Source organism: Cryptomeria japonica, chromosome 9 (assembly GCF_030272615.1).
Source record: "Cryptomeria japonica chromosome 9, Sugi_1.0, whole genome shotgun sequence".
NCBI classification, from domain to species: Eukaryota; Viridiplantae; Streptophyta; class Pinopsida; order Cupressales; family Cupressaceae; genus Cryptomeria; species Cryptomeria japonica.
Window position 1 is genome coordinate 726,328,154 of NC_081413.1, and position 14,072 is coordinate 726,342,225.

Sequence of the window (14,072 nt, forward strand, 5' to 3'; positions counted from 1 at the left end):
GCGATTTAGTTATTGGACTATTTGGGTTTGCATATTTGTTGTTACCGGCAAATAGGTCCAGGTTATGCATTGGCAAGCATATCTATTCCAGATCAGCACGACACGTTATGGAGATGATTTATTATTATTGTAAATGCAGTGAGCCGACATGATGCATCGCTTATTGATTCATTTGTAATTGATTTATTGTAATATCTTTTAGTGAGCCGACCTATTCAATTGGTCTTAGGTTATGGTATAAATGTAAGATATTATTTGTGAGATTGATATGGGATAAGGAAAAGTATTGTAATAGGATATATGCGAAAATAAGCAGAGCTATACATGCAGACATCATTTGAAGGTTGAAGGAAGGTTTTTGTGAAGGCAATCATAACTAAACCGGTACTGAATCAATCATATGAAGATGTTATTTTAAGCAGTACATTATCATTGGATTTAACCATCCAATTGTAGTCAGTGTGACTCTCATTTTGTGATTGAGCAGTGAGTTCTAGGTAGCTAGCCTTTCTGCATGTGCAGACTCCATATTGTACACACATACTATTTAGAGTAGTATCATTTAATTGTGGGTAAGGCTTCCCATCATGGTTTTTCCCCTTATAGGGTTTCCACATACAAATATTTGTGTTATGTGTTGTGGATGTTATTATCTTTCTGTTTCATGCATTAATCTTTACCGGTACTGCAATTAATTGATAAACTGTCTCCCGGCATAAAGTTTGGTTTACTGGCATTAACCATTAAGTTTTAGTTAAGTTAATTTTGGTTGAATTTATTGGACAACTGATTCACCGCCCTTCTCAGTTGTCTCCGAGACCTAACAGATCATTCTCCTCCACATTCTCTAGCTTTCAGTCCACTTTGGGCTAGACAAACTTTACACTCTGCAGGTGATTGGGTTGGGGATCCATCAGACACCAGGCAGACTCGTTCACAATTTCAAGATGCTCCACATGTCTTCATTGCTACTGCCTCAGATCAAGTCATTTCACAAGGCTTCTAGTATTCCTGAGTAGGATACAACTATGCAAGAGGAGTATAGCTCCTTGATGAGAAACCACACGTGGGATCTTGTCCCTCTTCCTAAGGGAATAAAACTTGTTCAATGTAAGTGGATCTATCGGACAAAATTTGCAGTAGATGGGTCGGTTGACAAGCATAAGGCTCACTTGGTTGCCAAAGTATTCTGCTAGGTTCCTAGGATTGACTACTCTGAGACTTTTGTGCGAGTTGCCCAAATGAATTCCATCCGACTTGTTCTTGCCATTGCTGCAGCCAACTATTGGGAAGGACACCAAATGGATGTGAAGAGTGTCTTTCTTCATGGTGACCTTCAAGAGGAAATCTACATGGAGCAGCCACAGGGGTTCATTCAAGACTCTTCACTTGTGTGTCGCCTTCAGAAGTCTATCTATGGCCTCAAACATTCTCCTCAAGCCTGGTATGCCAAGATGGACTCCTTCCTTCTGACAATTGGGTTCACTCGATGTCATTCTGATCCCAATGTCTACATTCTACAACAGGATGATTCACTCCTATTTCTGGTTCTGTATGTTGATGACTTGCTAATCACGGGGAGTTCTTCATCCGCCATTGGGACTGTCAAAACTACCCTTCATGACAAGTTTTTGATGACTGACTTGGGCTTGTTGCATTACTTTCTCAGGATTGGGATCTACTAGTTTACTTCTGAGATCACACTCACATAGTCCAAGTATGTTCTATATTTTCTCTCGAGGTTTCATATGGCTAACTGTAAGCCTGCTCTGACTCCCTTCTTTTCAGGAGTCAAACTTGAGGCTCAGTGTTCTTCACCCTTTGTTGATGGCACTTTGTACTGATAGATTGTTGGGAGTCTCATTTATCTGACTCATATGAGACCTGACATTTCATATATTGTAGGCATAGTCTCTCGATTCATGTAGGAGCCTCATGAGTTGCACTGGAAAGTAGCCAAGCGGATCCTTCACTACATTCACGATACTCACAGTTTTGGGATTCACTATGAAATGAGCATTAATCTAGACTTGGTGGGCTACACAGATTCAGATTGAGCAGGCGATTCTCAAGATCGCAAATCTACTTCAAGTTATAAATTCTCACTTGGTTCAGGTCCTGTTTGTTGGTTGAGCAAGAAGCAGTCTATTATTTCTCTATCTTCTGTTGAGGTTGAGTATCAAGGGGCTGTGAATGCTTCCAGTGAGGCCATTTGGCTTCAAAATATTCTCACTGAGATTGGTATCCAGATCAGATGGCCATCGGTCATTTATTGTGACAACCAGAGTGCCATACAAATCTTGAAGAACCTAGTTCATCATCAGCGGACCAAACACATCAAGATCCACATGCATTTTCTCAAGGAGTTGATTCAGGAGTAGGTCATTGATTTGCAGTATTGTCCTACAACAGACCAAGTTGTAGATATCTTCATTAAACTCTTCACTGAGAGAAAATATGTTCATCTTCGGTCTCTCTTGGGGGTATGCGAAATCTCTTCTAGGGGGGTCCATTAGCCCTTCCTACCTTATCCTCTCATGGGGGATTTTTTTCTCACTAGGTTTTCTCCTTCCTTTTTTGTTTGAGGGGATTCTTTGTACATGGGTACCTTATCAGGCCTTGTTGTCGGGACCCATCTTGTCTTCATTTCCCCATAAGTTACACTTAAGGGGGGGTGTTAGTGTGAATAGGGTTATTTTGCTATCTAGCTCTTTCTTAGCTTGTTCTCCACTTTAGCTTTGTTCGCACTAGGTTAAGTTTACTTAGGGGCTTTTTCACTTTATCCCATATTGGTTGTGTTTTTAGACTCTTGGGTGGAATATCCTATATATACCCACCTCTTGCTCTCATATGAGCATCCCATTCCATTGTAATGCCTTGCATTCTCTTGAGTTGAATACAGTTTGTTTAGCTCATATCTGATTTCTATTTTTCTTTCTCTCAATCACTTGTATTCTTGGGTAGAAATCTTATAGGTAGCAGAAGGCATTAGGAGAAGTGGAAATGTTTACTACATAAAGGATAGAAGTGGAAACATGTGTTTTTTTACTTAGAGAAATGAATGTTGGTAATGGCGTAGAAGGATGGGACATGTCAACTTTGATAACATGATAAATATTTGCAATACTAAAGCTATGAGAGATTTACCAAGGATTGACAAGCCTATTGATACTTTGTGCAGGGAATGCCAACTTAGAAAATAGACAAAGTGGAGTCTCAAGAACAAGGAGTATTCTACTTCCAAACTCTTGGAGCTGAAACCCAATCATCCCTAGGCCCATAATAAAAGGAAACCCTTATTTGTCATGTAAGTGAAGTAAAGGTTGATAATAGAAAACTTTCCCACTTCACCCTATGCGACATGAAGGCCTAGTATTCTTGTAAAGGGCCCAAGTGAGTGAGCTAATGGACTAAAGGGTCTCGACCTAAAAATCCTCACTCCACAATAGAAGGGATAATGGCATGATCAAACTTTGGTCTAGTTAGAGGTCTTAATGGTTGGTTTTTGGCAATGTTGTGCCTCCATTATCTTATGTAGAGCCCTCGTATCTACCCTATAACTCTTGCATGTTAAAGTAATTCAAGATCTCTTTAGGGGTAAAATTGTAATACAATTTTCTCAAAAATGTCTGTGTGATGTCATTGATAATAGATGTGGGATTATAAAAAAAACACCCATCACCTATCCCAAAAATCATTTCTTATCCCTTGGCGGTGACACCAATGTAGAGAGAACCTCTTGCAAGTGTTGTGTAGGGTGCATTAGTTCGTGCATGAATGACAAAGACACACAAGTCGGATTTCAATATTTTTTTGTTGTTATTTGCTCATAGGATAATTTTTATGCATAATATAGTATTTTTCCATTTCCTCTTGTTTGACCAAGTGTTGATTTGGCCACTCACAAATAATATGTGAGAGGCGATCAATTCTAGTAAAGTGGGGATGGTAGATTAATGAGATTTTATTCTTAATTGACTCTCAACATTCCAATTATTACCTCAAGTTATCTCTTGTTAATTTTTGTTTTCCCTAACAATTTTTTTGCATCCTAAGAGGATGTCAAAGCATTTTAAAAGGGGTCTGTTATGATTGTTCTTCAATAGGTTTTTAATGAATTGGTGATTGATAGTTTTCATCAACTTGTGGGGCATTCTCAATTCATATAAATTAAATAAAATCCGATCAAAACCATTTATTTATATCTACTTAATCAAATTTTTACACTACAAATAGAAAAATTCTTACCCCTTTAACCTCAATGATGTTGTGGTGGTAGTTTGGTGATGATTTGATAGAGAAACGGTAGTGAAGGAGCCACTCCATGATGTGAGTTTGCAATAAAATGGTTGCAACCTACATATTTTTTAGAGCCCGAGTTCAAATGAACTCAACCTTTTCCTTTTTTATTTTAAAGATCACTCTGATGCAAGCACATTATAATGCACTCGCATTATGTCTATTAGGGGCCCAAAAAGTGGTGTGGCCACTTTTTGGTCCTCCATAATTTTGTACTTACCCATTTGAAGTATTTCCTCTCTTCCTAGCCATCAAATCAATGTTGGGGAATTATGCTTCTAAAGGATGGTGCCTTTGCATGGACTTCTTTGCATAAATAAATTTTGACTAAAGATAGATTGCACTGTATTGGTATTTTTGGCCATTCTAGATGTCCATTTTACCTAAAGGAAGAGAAGGAGATAGACCATTTATTGGTGTAGTGCCCCTATGCACAAAAATATTGGAGTTGGTTGTGTGATAGATTTGAGTAGATGCAGGCTCCCTTGAAGGATTTAATGGACTTGTGCTATAGTTGGCCATATTTATAATTTGTCTCCTTGTGTTTTGGATTATGAATTGCAAGTTACTCAATGGTTATTTGATAGATCTATAGAGAATAAAACAGATAAATTTTCAATGAAAATTTTTTGTTGTTGGAGACCATCTCTAGAAAGGTCTAAGCGAGAATATATAAAGTAAATATAAAGATTTGGAATTCAAAAATGGGGCTATTCATTCACTATAGTATTTTGTAAGTAAGTTTTGGAACTAGCTAAGATATGTAAGTAGTTTAGTTTCCTATTTGGAATTTTCTTCCATGAGAAAGAAGAAAGAAAAATGGAAAACCCTCTTTTCGATAGACTATAATTAAATATCGATCTGGCCTCTTGAGGCAATCCTAGGGCCTCAATTGGGGGGTGTATTTTGAGATATGAAGTTAGAGTCCTCATTTAAGTTGTTTCTCTTTCATGTATAACTAATAATGAAATTGAGCTTATTGTCCTCTATGTAAGACTAAAGTTATGAAAATGAAAAACGTGTGGGCATTAGACAATGAAAGGCATTCTCTAATTTGTATAAACATGTGATTAAAAGAAAGACTTTAAATTGATAGATCTAAATATAGGTGGACTTTAGTATAATTCTTAGATAAGTTGGATATTTTTTTGATAAATCAGATAAATACAAAGAGGTAAATGTGCAACTTGAACCTACTATTAACCAAGGTATTGATGAAATGGATATGGTGGTCATGTTAGATAGGAGTGAAAGCCAGCTTGGATTGGACAAGTTTAAAGCTCTATAATGTGAACTTCATTTCTTGCAATGCATCATTGAGATGATCAAGTGAAGATATCAAATGGCAATCTCTAATTAAATATGTCTAATCTTTTGGGTGAAGTGATGGGTTCAAAATTCAGATATTGAACCTATTATATGGAATGACACAAGGAATGCTTTATATTCGAGGACATCGCTAGTTGTCTACAAGAGGATTTGACCACTCAGATTTGGTGTTACAAACATCACTGGGAGATTGGTCACTTTTTATATTCTGTGAATTTGATTCCAGATCCTCATTTATTAGAATCACTCATGTGTTCAACTTGTGGTTTTAATTATTTCCTTAGGGAGGGTTATTTGATCGCTATCCAAGTTCCAAGACATTATCCTTCTTGAGAAGGAGGAGTAACCACGAGAGAGTAACCACTAATAACTAGCTATGGCAATAAAGTCGTAACCACACTTAATTAATCAGCCTGCTAAAATAAGTGGGATGGGTAGGGCCCCTATTATTCTATGGTAGTCAGGTAGATGCCATTGGTGGGAGGAGATAGTTGTGGTTAGCCATTCCAGTTTTTGCTTCATGCCCTACATTATCCATTCTAGTTTTGTGCTTTGGATCGCACCGGTTCACCCTATTCGAGGTTTGACCATTCATTTCGCCCATTCATAAGGTCATGAGTCGAGGGAGCTACTAGTGATTTGTGCTAAGCCGAGGGGATACTAGAAAGATGTTGTGAGTCGATACAGAGTGATGATGAAGATGGAAGTGATGCCCTATATCCTCATCACTATGTGGAGAGGACAATTATTGAATAACTGCTCCCTAATCATCAATCATAATCGTAGATCCCCTTCTCTATCTCATTTATCAAGCATTGAACCCACTTTGACAATTAGAATAAAGGGCCTCACAAGTGCTTATTGTTATTGCCCGAGTGTATAGTGAGTGGGTGTCTTATATAAGTAACATGGATGAATGCATTGATTCATGTTATGTCCATAATAAACTCGCTATACACTCGGGTTAGGTAGAGTGTGTGACTACACGATTGTCATTCCCTAGGGTAACCATGATTGTCACCCACCCCCCTTAGAATAGTAGGGCTAGCAGGCTGATTAATTGGAGGAGATTTTGGTCGAGCGCATATATCTATCCCCTAATCAATCTAGTCTAGTATTGAGCGGGCTGAACGTTGTCTATACAACCCCTACAATGCACCAACATGTAGTTATATGTATGTTTAGCATGTTTTGCACACGTATAGGATGTCGATGCATCTTAAGGGCTGGGTGGATGGTGCCCTCCTAATGCAAACCATGTCCTGATCTCAAGTAAGGTGGTCGAGCAATTTGATCCATGCCCCCCGACTGGTGATGGATCAGATAGAGAACCCTTGTCATGGATTCCTAATCTGATAGGTCATGGAGGAGAGATCATTTGTTGGACTTGATTAAGTAATGGTGGCTAGAAGCTAATAATTAGGAAGGGTCTACAATGTTCAATCTTTCTAAGAAACTATTTTTATTTAGAGAAAAGCCTAAGGAATAGAATAGGAGTTCTTTCAAAAATATCTTCAACCTGAAAAAAATATAAAAATAAGGAGTTGACATGTTTGCATGGTGATTGATTAAAAAATGGCACTATTTGGGAAGAATAATTAAAGGAAAAATAACTATTGTCACATCATGTTAAAATTTTGGTTAGGGGGTAAATTTTCTAGAAATACAAACCTAGAGATAAATGGTTGGTGGAGAGTGATTTGAACACAGAGATATTTCAAAATGCCATAAAATAAACATGAACCAAAATAGACTTGGAAGCATCCTAGATGTGGATGGCCAATTCTTTTTGAAGGAAAAAGATATTCAAAGTCATCTCTTTCTTCTATAACTTTATTTTGGGGTAGAGGGATTTGAATTCATGGGAAATGAGTAGTCTATTAGGAAACATTGCATTCACTATTATAGAAGAAATTTAAAAAAGATGTTAATGACACCATTCACTAAGGAAGAGGTAAAATGTGCAACCTTTCAATTGCATCTTGATAAGGCTATTAGAAGAACAAAAAATCTCATTTGTTTCTATTATAGGCATTGAGAATTATAGTCAAATAAGTATGTGAGGTTGCAGGGGACTCGAGGAAATCCTAGAAGATTTTGAAAGTCTTGAACAATATTGATATAATGCTCACCCTAAAGAATATGGAGTGTCATTCCTTCTCCAAATTTTAGTCCCACTTTATTTTGCAACACCATTTATAAGATAAGTTTGAAACTTGTGGCAAATATACTAAAATAATTCCTTCCATTCTAATATCATCTGAGAAAAGTGGTCTTGCTCTTGTTCAAAATGTTTTAGATAGGATCATTGTGCCCTTGAAGTAGTTCATTTAACTTTCAACTCAAAGTAAAAAGCTATGGTGATTAAGTTGGACATCAACATAGCCTATGATAGAGTGCGTTGGTTTTTTTAATGTGAGTTTTGGGGGAATAAATGGCTTCAAGAAAAAATGGCTTAAATGGATATTTGGTTGCATTTCCACTCTCGAGTTCTCTATTCTATTCGATGGGGATCCTTGTGGGTTTTTTAGTAGTGCTCAAGGCATTAGGAAGGGTGACCTGCTATCCCTTTTCATAGTTGTAGAATGTGTTTTAGGTTGCTCAGGGCTTGGATCCCCTCACTCATTAGTAATTTGTCAATGACACCATTCTTTATAGAGAGTTTCACTAGGAGGAGGTAGTTGTCATCAAAGACTTCTAATATTGCTACATTTCCTCTTTGGGTTGGTTAATAAAGAGAAGTCACGGATCTTTTTCTCTCACGTGAAAAGAGCCACCCAAAGGAGAATTTTTTATGTTTTAGAATTTAACGTTGATTGCATCTTGAGTAACTATTTGGGTGCACCTTTGTTAAGAGTAGCTATAAGATCTAGTTTGTGAGATGAAACTATTGGAGTATGTAAGAATAAATTAGAATCATGGCAAGGGTGATGACTAACTATGGCTAGTATGATATTACTGATTAAGGATGTGCTTTAGATGTTCCTGATCTATATAATCTCTTATATACACTTCATGAAAAAGATTCTCACAACATCAATGGGATCCAAAAGCATTTCTTGTTGGAGGATTTGAATGAAATTAAGATAATCCCATTGAACAATTGGAACATGGTAAGGAAGAACAAAATAGATTGTAGAACAGGTATTTGTTTGAGAACACAACACAATCTTGCACTTGGCATGGATTTGATATGGAAAATATTCAAGAGCCTATCCACATTATGGTGTAAGATCCTCCAATAAAACTAATGACCTAGGAAAATTTCTAACCATTGTTGATCCCCTATTGGGCTGCCACATTTGGAAGTTCTTAATGATATTTAGGCATATAATAACTTGGTACTTGACTTGGGTTATAGTGATGGCATAGGATGATTCCTAGAATGGCCATGTTCCTTTGATAGAATTAGAAGGCTATAGAGAAAGCATGGTTGATGTGTGGAGCAACAAAGTGGTAGAATATGTAGATATGTTTGGGTCAAAGTGGGTGTGGAAGGACCTTAAAAATGTGTCAATTCTTGAGGTTAACAAGAAGGATCTTGAAGAAAGAAGAATATTGTATTCCCTTAATGGGGAAGAAATCATTCGGTGTGGAAAATTTCACGAAATACTCAATTAAAACTAGGATATTGATTCAATATTTGATGTAGTCCCCCTCTTCCTAACCATCAAAATTCTATTGGGGGGATTGTGCTTCTACAAGATGAATCTTTGCATGCACTTCCTTGCATAACTGAATTGTGACCGAAGAAAGATTGCACTCGATTAATATTTTCAGCCCTTCAAGATATTAAATTGTGCCTTAAGAAGATGAGAAGATAAACCATTTATTGTTGTGCCCCTTATGTGATAAATTGTAAAGGATTTAATAGATTTTTCTTATGGTTGGCCACACCTATACTATGGCTCCTTGTGTTTTGTATTGTGGACTGTGAGCCCCCAATGGTTATTTGGTAGATCTAAAGGGAATGAAATAGTTATATTTTCAAGGTACAATATTCTTTGATGGAGGCAATCATTAGAAAGATCAAAGTAGGAATTTGTGAAGTACTTAAAGTAAATAATTGTAATTCAACGTAAACTAGGGGAAGAGTACCAGTAGCCGTCATAGCTAACTTCGTGCACCCATAGATCCTAAACGGTACATCGGATTTTTATTTATTTTTAGTTGTCTTCGCATGCGACTTAATTGCTTATAGATATTGATCTGGCTTCTGGGTAGTAACGATGCACGCTGTAGAATCAATTATGCGCACAAAGGTCAAAAAGTACACATTTCAAAGTGTCGCCTGATACTTAAATAAAGATGTTCCAATAACCGTCAACTCAAAATAGCTACTACTTGTTGACAAATGTCCCAATAGTGGTATACAAATCTTCCAATAGTTGTGCACAAATGGGTCAATTAATTACAAAAAATGATCGGTTATTGGTACAAAACAAATTTATTAATGGTGTTTTCACTATGATGGCTATTGGGGGGTCAACATGACAATAAGGTGACGGTTATTGAAACTATGTTATCTATTGGTGTTCTTCCCCTAATTTCTTCAGCTAATGTATGAGCGGACAAGAAGTATAAGTAGCCTTCCACCTCAAATCAGCTTCCATTCTTTGCAGATTTTTGTAACCTCTGCTTCTCATGGTAAGTCCGATTCGCCTGCCGCTCTGTGCTATTTATTGATTAATATTTGTCTAATGGGTTGCTCTATTTTCGCTCCGCCTCCGTGGAGAATGAATTTGTTCGTTGGTGTTGGTGTGCGTGTTCTGTTTTGTTGAGGTAATAATAACATAACTGAAGCAAATATTGGAAGCAGAAACATCATTGTGCTTAGTGCGAGACATTCATTGCTTATGGTATGTAGCATGCATTGAATCTTGTTTTCTGTTTTTAGTTCTGATCTTCGCCTGAGAGCCTGTCAAACTTGTATTGATTGCGTTTGTTTAGCTTTTCCATTGGTTACAATTTCCATGGAAGATGGTGTTTGAATCTTGTTTTTCCTATTTTCTTGGAAGATGGTGTGTATAATGAAGCTGAAATTTGATTTGTATTGGGCGTTTCATTCCTGTGAAAGCAGTGCAATCTGCAGGTACATCACGACCCTGGTAGAGTGCAATCTGCCTTGGCCGAACGATGAAATTCACACCAAGATCGGAACATCTTGGGCGAAAGGGTTTTCGGCAAAGGAGATGCCGCTTATTCCAGGAAAGACTGTCAAACTTTAACGGTAGTGGGAGGGCCGACCCCACCATTGACGGGCATTTCCGCAAGCATCTGAGCTCCCTCTGCAGTCGGCAGGCAGATCCAGCGGTGGCCTTGGACAATGGCAGCGCGTCTTCATTCGATTCCCACTACTACAGAAATTTGGAAAGCGGAAAAGGGCTTCTGTATGTCGATCAGGCGTTAATGGCGGCGCCCCTCACCCGCAGCATAGTCGACTTGTACGCTTCCAATCAGGAGCTCTTCTACCGTGATTTCTCACTCGCCATGGTCAAACTTTTCAACCTGACTGTGCTCACAGGAAAACAGGGGCAGATAAGAAAAGAGTGCTCTAAGCTTGTCAATAGCAGCGGGAGGTCAAGAAAGCCCGTCACTGGCAAATTGAAGTTGCTCTGGTACAGCCTCACTCCCGCTTCCAGTCGCTCATCAAACAACCCATCGTCTGCCCCTGCATTGGCCTCTATAGTTGAAGCTTCCAGTCTCTCATCGAACAACAAGAAGCATAAGTAGCCTTCCGCCTCAAATGGGCTTCCATTCTTTCCTGTTTTTTGTAAACTCTGCTTCCTCAAGGTAACGAGTTCGATTCCCCCACCGCTCTGTGCTATTTAGTGATTAATATTTGTCTAATGAGTTGCTCTGTTTTCGCTCAGAATGCAGGATCAGCACCTCCGTGGAGAATGACGCTGGGGTTTTGTTTGTCGGTGTTGGTGTGCGTGTCCTATTGCACTTGGTGCCCGCAGGCACAAGCTATTTTTAAGGCTACAAGTAACGAGCTGTCCAGGAAATCCGATTGGTCTTCCACGACTGTTTTGTTGAGGTAATAATAACAAAACTGAAGCCCTTTTCTTAGTTCAGCCTAGCTGGACTTTCAGATTTTCCTGTCAATTAATCTTGGGCATTATAATACACAGAGATGGGATGCATCTGTCGGGTCGAGGGAGGCTTATCACCTGAGAAATATCGATCCCAAATATCAAATGTCTTAGGGGATACGACGTAAATGATGAGATGAAGCAAAGATTGGAAGCAGTCTGTCCTGAAACATCATGGTGATTAGTGCAAGACATTCCGTGGTTATGGTATGTAGCATGCATTGAATCCTGTTTTCTCTTTTTAGTTCTTGATCTTCGCCTAGGGCCTGTCAAACTTGTATTGATCTAGCTTTTCCATTGGTCACCATTTCCATGGAAGACGGTGTTTGAATCTTGTTTTTTCATATTTTCTTGGAAGATGGTGTATAAAGAAGCTGAAATTTGATTTGTATTGGACCTTTCATCCTGTGAAAACAGGCAATCTGTAGGTACAACACAATTCATTTAGCAGCCTGGTAGAGAGAAATTCACACCAAGATCCGCTCATTCGGGACGAAAGGGTTTTCAGCAAAGGAAATGGAGAGCTCAGTGCCGCTTTTTCCAGGAAAGACTGTCAAAGTGGGAGAGCATTGAGAGGCATTTGAACTCCCTCGTTGTTCGATTACAGAAATTTGAAAAGCGGAAAAGGGCTTCTATATGTCGACTTGTTCGCTTCTAATCAGGAGCTCTTCTACCGTGATTGCTCAAACTTTTCAACCTGAACGTGCTCACAGCAAAACAGGGGCAGATAAGAAAAAAGTGCTCTAAGCTTGTCAGTAGCAGCAGGAGGTCATATGATGGGTCTCCTTTCGAAGATCCAGAAGAATCATTTCCCTTCTAATACATTTTCTTTTCTGCCTGTCGATTCTTTCATGTACTATTCTGTATAATCTCTCTTTTGACGATGGAAAATTCTGTTTATAATGAAACCATGGCTTGACTGTTACACAGTTCAATGAACCATATATTCGTTTATTTTATGAAATACAGGCACACCATGTAACCATGGCGTGACAGTTACACAGCTCAATAAACCATATATTCTATTTTTAATGAAATAGAGGCACAACAGCTTGTGGATTGTTCTGCTCTTTTCATGATACTAGAAAAACAAATTATGCAGTCCCAGAGTGTATAGAGATTACATTTGTTTTATTTTAATAAATTATGTTATAATAATATTATTATTTGTTTTATTTTATTTTGTGAGATCATCCCCACTATATGCATGGTTGAGCTTCTTTCCTATGCTGAGTATCTTGAGGATACCCTAAACTACATCATTAAGATGCTAATTAAACCTCGTGTAGTTGTGTGGATGTGTTTTCTGTGGTTCCTTTAAATGACATTTGGATATAGGTTTAGGATTATTGAGAGTGATAGTGGGTTTTTCATTTGAATTCTAAAAAAACATTGTGATTTATGTTCTTTTTTCAAACATTCATGCAAATGTGGATAGGTGGTGTGAGGTTCAAATAGTAATTAGATTGACAAATGATAAAGGAATTTACAAGATATTTGGATGTAATTGAATTGAATGTCATAAAATTATGTGTTTTTCGTGTAGGGGATAAATTACATTTGTAGACAAATGAGATCTATGTAAAGTTGGAGGGATTAGTATGAGAGATGAAGGCAACGAGATATTTCTGATATGATGATATTTACTAAGTGATATGGAAAAAGAGCGAAAAGAATTATTACACTTGTTAAGAGAAATTGTTGTGGGATATGTGAATTATTTCCATAATGAAATGATCAAAAAATAGGCTCACACTATAATAATGTGCACCATATTAAACATATACTAATAATGAAAGAATGAGGTTTTATATTAAGTTTCAAGGAAGAAAAATATGGTTTTGTTTTTTTGTTTTGAATATTTGGCAATATAAACAGACTATGATGTTGTCTTCATAAAATTAGATGCATGTATGTTACCCCATTATTTTGTCGATAGATAAAGTCTTTGTCTTGAGCAAAATAAAGTGTCATTAATGTTGCAATCCCCATTCGGCTTGATTTGTCCTTGGCTATGTACCTTTTTTTTTGCGATTCACTTTTTTGTCCCAATGAACCTGTATGTTGACCCTGTGTCTTGGTTCAAGGTTCAACCGGTGCCTTTGTGTGTGTCACGGCTTTGTTTTGTTGGTAAGTAGGCTAGCGTCAATGTGTTAAGTCGGCTTTGAACTTGAACCTTTGAACCATTCTTAAAGCAGTTCAAGGTTCAAAGTTCAAGGTCTTCCTTTAAGTTTGTCTAAAGTCTCTTCTCATTCCCATTTTAGTTGTGTTGAGCCGCAAGGTGGAAGTCCTTTCATTCTCTCATGTTGAACTGGAACCATTGAACTTATTGTTAAATGGTTCATGGTT

The 14,072-nt window shown here is 37.7% G+C and overlaps 1 long non-coding RNA gene across 3 annotated transcripts; it reads left to right on the plus strand.

Annotated features, from left to right (window-relative positions):
• The first annotated feature begins 10,171 nt into the window (after positions 1-10,171).
• On the plus strand, positions 10,172-12,881 carry LOC131067414 (uncharacterized). Of its 3 annotated transcripts, none has more exons than XR_009111809.2 (5): positions 10,172-10,487; positions 10,706-11,421; positions 11,502-11,668; positions 11,763-11,930; positions 12,141-12,881. It is a non-coding gene; the product is annotated as an uncharacterized LOC131067414 (long non-coding RNA). The 3 variants fall into 3 exon arrangements; XR_009111810.2 differs by having other exon boundaries at positions 10,172-10,410; positions 10,709-11,421; XR_009111808.2 differs by having other exon boundaries at positions 10,174-10,487; positions 10,709-11,421.
• Positions 12,882-14,072: the final 1,191 nt, after the last annotated feature.